The sequence below is a fragment of the Phragmites australis genome, chromosome 14 (assembly GCF_958298935.1).
Source record: "Phragmites australis chromosome 14, lpPhrAust1.1, whole genome shotgun sequence".
Taxonomy (NCBI): Eukaryota; Viridiplantae; Streptophyta; class Magnoliopsida; order Poales; family Poaceae; genus Phragmites; species Phragmites australis.
The window spans coordinates 27853661-27858635 of NC_084934.1; positions in this window are offsets into that span (position 1 = coordinate 27853661).

The following is a 4975-nucleotide window of genomic DNA, read 5'->3' on the forward strand; positions in this document are numbered from 1 at the left end:
ATATTGTAATAAAAAATAGTATTTACGACGGGAGGGAGCACTATTTTGCTAGATGCTAGTTGATCGACAAGCTAATATCTGTACACAACATTCAACAAGACGGAGATTCGACTTGTTTGGCATCATGGCTCCGGCGCTTTGGGAGTGTGACGATCGTTGGGGCCTGAGCCAGGGTAGTCAGTTATCTGCAGAGCCATCCTCCCAAACATCTCTTCTACCACTGCGTTGCTTCTCCAATTATCCTGCAACATTTTGTACACAAACAATAAGATTTGTTCCCGGAGGAATAGGCTATCTTCAACTAAAACAGGCAAACCGCATAGTACTCTGAACATCGTTATAAGAAAAACGTATTCTCTGAACATGGTTACTCTTTCAAGTATGGTTCATATATGTCATATTTATCGTTGCTTCACCTAACTATGTTTGAGGTAGGAGGAGCATATAGTTATGGAACCTGAACCTTTAGTTTTCACTCAAACATATGAAAAGGCATTATCTGAAAAGTCGTTTCAAGATAACCGATAAGATAAACTGAACCATATTTATCCTGCAACATTTTGCAGACACCGATAAGATATACAGTTTCATATAGCAGTAGCTACGGTTTGCAACTTCTAACTCGTAACTATGTTGCTCCTGAGCTTAGCCCAGACTATACAGAGGCACAACAAATTCAGACTCCGAACAACAGAATTAAGCAGCAAATTTTTACTCATACCTCTGCTGAATCTTCACCACCCTGTAGAGCCGGAGTCATTCTATGGCTCCCTGCATCCACATCAAAAATAGCACAATCTCCGATTCAGATCTCCCGAGCTTCTTACGGAAAGAACATGGAAAAGACGATATTTACGGATGAATTACTTGTGAAACGAGCTGCATGAGCGGACGCGACGAGGAGATGAAGGGCGAGAAGGATCACCAGCAAACGGCCGGTCGCCAACCTCGCCATGCCTTCCAACTCGAAGCTGCAGGAGCGTGCGATCGATCTCTGACTCTTGGCTCGGCGATGCGGCGGGATTAAATAGCCGGCGACCTGCGAGGCCCTCTTGCGTCTTGGACAGTTGACACCTAATCACGGAGCACTGAAACACGCAGGCGAAGGGAAAAGAAAGTCTTTTTCTGACGCCCACCACAACGCAATTGGCCGCCTACCAAACCATGGATTGTCCGGTGTTGCAAAAGATAAAAAGAGTCCAGCCTCTAGCTACCTGCTAGTAGTAGATGTAGATGATCTTGCTGCACAGGGCACAGCTCCAACCTCCAGACTAAGGTTAGCGTCCCAAGATCTCCACATCTGCTGACGTGTTGAGCACAATTCTGTGCTTTGCATTGGGACACGCTCACGCCCGTGTTCATGAGCCAGTGTCAGAGAAGGAGCAATCAGATGGAAAATCTGGAATTGTAGCACATATGATTCTGGAGAGAGCGATGAACTGAAGTACTATTGGCTAGATCCGTTGATGCTTTACTTCTTTTTGTTTTTACTTTTTTGTTGTTGTTGGAATGACTGACATGAGTTGATTCTGTCTCTGGTCAGGTAAGCATCAGAATTTCAGTTTGTTTGTTTTTTAACAAGAAGAGTTCCGGTTTGTTTGTTTGTTTTTTAACAAGAAGAGTTTCAGTTTGTGGACGAAATAAACGAGAATATGTGACTGTTCGAGAAATATGGTAAGATGTGGCATCAGGGGATCCATGTTATGACTTCAGTGTGTACAGAATACTGGTTAAATTTTTATTTTCTAGTGATCATTATATGTAGCAGCCTATATAACAACTCGTAGCTCAACAAGTGAGACATCTTGACTCTTGCATATTATTATCAAATACAATAATATTACCTGATAATTAGAATATTAGACATTTTATTGTGACATAGTGATATGTATGAGACAATTATTTTTATTTTGGATTCGTTGGCAGGCTGAGTGCTATTAGCAGATGTCTTTTTCAGCCTTTTCAGCCACTGCAGTCATCATTATGCGTGACACGACTAAATAGAATCCGAGGAGATAACTGAAACGGGCTGTTGGCCACTAGGATGAGGAAACCATGACGATAAGGTCAGCCATGTTCACGATGTGGTTTGATTGAAAGAGTGGTCAAGTTGATCAGTGTAAGGTAGCTATTGCGTCTGACCCTCGAAATCCTCAGTGAGTTTTGTTGAAATAAGCACTCAGTGCGTGTTGAATCGTTTGTGGACTCTGCATAAGCGCCTTTTTCTTTGCCATCAGAAAAAATTGGACCAGTAGTCTAGTACTCGTAGAATTGCTTCTGCCTAAAATACACAGGTACTATACATTCCTCTAAAAAAAAGAAGAAGAAAGAAGATAGTGTAGGCATTGAGATTTTCAAAGTGGATTGATGGCCTACGAAAGCGAGAATAGCATCCACCAGCCGTCGAGGAGAACATGCATATATCCTCGGCTGCCATTCCTACAGATTTGGACTCGCCAGAGAATTTAGAAAACCATCGTTCAAAAGAAGAAGAAAAAAAGGAGAGAGAGAAAGAAATTAGAAAACGAAGCAGCACGAAATCAGTAAAAAAGAACAGAAAACTTTCATGCACTGCTCGTGTAATTGGGGCCGAAGAAAAGGCCCAATACCGCGTATGAAGCCCAATACAGAGCAAGCACAAAAAACCTTTTGCATTGAATTTTCTTGGAGCTCTATATCATAGCATACGCTACACCACAAAAAATTTTTACAAAATTTTTCATGATTATTTTATAGTGTTTTGAATTTTAAAAGTATTAAAACACTGTATTTTATTTTTAAAACTTGTTGCCCTACGAGAGGGCGGCGAGAGCTTAGTATTACAAAAATTCAAAACTAACATATTTTTGGATTTAAGAAATTCCCGAGTCGCGTGGCGTGCTGCACCGCAAGTCCCAAAAAAAAGGTCGCCAGCCAGATGTGTACGAAGGAGTACATCGCATGATCGCAACGTTGGAGTTGGATTGGCGAAAATGGCGGCCTCCAGGGTTAACCTGCCCTCGTCGGACCGCCCCGCCGCCGGTGTGGTGATGTCCACAGATGAAGCTTCACTCGAACACACACGCCTCGTTTCTTCGTAGCCTCGCGCAGAGTCAGGTCGCCGTGCGTTCGGATGTTCCCAACAAGACTAACGGTAGAGAAGGCGACCGGGCGAGACGATAGGTGCGCGGAGCGAGAAGCGCCCCGGATGTTAGTTGTGTTTTTTTACTGTACTCCCTTGAGTAATAAAAGAGTATTATTTTAGGCTACGCATATTTAACAGGATTAAATTTTAACTACTACTATCTTTTGAATATTTTGATTCAACTTGAGAAAATGGTATAGTTGGATTCGTTTTGGAAAGTGATTTCATAGTAGTACATGATTGATATGTGTTAAATATATTTTTTACTAGTAATTAGTTATCAAAGTAGTTTGATCATATCAATATCTAAAACAACCCTCCTTCTCTCGTAACTGCATGGAGTACTCGGTAAACAGGTCAAGCGGAACGTTGTCTTTCCGTCGTCGTCATGCGTAAGCCCTTCAGGTCAAGGACTCAAAGGGTCTACAATCCTTGCGGCAGTCAAGGGATTTGGCAACGCTTTTCCACTCTTTTTCCACTCCATGCGTCTCTGCGTCAGAATATATTGCGCTAGTCTACGTCGAGCATGCAGCCATTGATCATGTCCTTGTCCTTGGGTAGCAGCCACGCACGGCTCTTTCATCCGGGACTTGCTGTTAAAAAAAGAAGAGAGAAGAATCCTTCCCAGTTACGCCATATCGCGCGCTAGCCTGGCCAAATATAGCGGGCACTCTGGCCTCGCCATCTCGTCCGCGTGTCGCTCAGCTCGTGTGTACGTCGGAGAGAGGAGAGAGACCAGACGAGAGAAAGCAAGTTGTAAAATGCTTCAAAAATTCATTCATTTTCTCCTCTTTTATAAATTCAAAAAGTGACCTTATGTAGCTTCTAAAATTACGCCTATTTTTTGCTAATAGAATAAATAACAAAGAACTCATTTTAACTGGATTCAACTCAAAATATCATACAGATATTAAATGAAAATTCCCCAAATTTGACTATTTTGTAAATTATTTGAATTTTTAGGGCTTAAATAAATTTTCAAAAATCTGAGAAAATTCATTAATATTCTTCTTATGTGATGAAATAATTTCTAAAATTATTTGTAACCCTAGATTATATGGTAAAAAAAATAAGTTCTTTAGTAATATTTCATTTATACGCTATAATCCATATGTCTAATTTTTAAAATTATTTTTAGTCTTAAGTTATATGGTGAAAAATTGAGTTCATTTGTAATTTTTTATTTCTATACAAAATAGCCATTGAACAAAATAACCATTGTAATAAAAAGTCCTTGCGAATAAAATATAGTATATGAGATATGGAAAGTGAGATTTGTCTAGTCTATTGAAGTGTGCAGAAATATGAAGGGGGAATCTTTTAGAGTAGATAGGAAAATGAAGATATGGTGAGTTAAATTTGACTAGTATGTTGAAGTTGCTCTTAGGTAAACACAAACTCCGCATAAATTAAATTCAACACGGCCCTGTGGGTTATTTCATAGTAGTATTTTCTCGTGAGTCTTTGTTTGTTTTCCATTCCGATAATAGATTTTAGCCATAAAAACAAAAATAAAAATAAATAATTATAATAAAAAATTAATTCTCACAATCTACTATTTAAATTATACTATAAAATCTCACAATACATAATCTGATGAAAAAGATTTTTCATAATTCTACAGACTCGATTGGATTCTCACAATCTAAAACTAAAATAAACCGATCCTTAATGGTTACTTAAGATTTACTTAACTAAGATAATAATTAATTCATACTTTTTAATCTTCAAGCGTCTAAATTGTAGAGACGATTTTAGATGACGTTGAACCGAATAAGCCGATGAGGTTTAGCGGTATGGGTTCGATTTCTAGGGGGGGGCTTAGATGGAGCTTCTGGGGAGCGGCGTAGG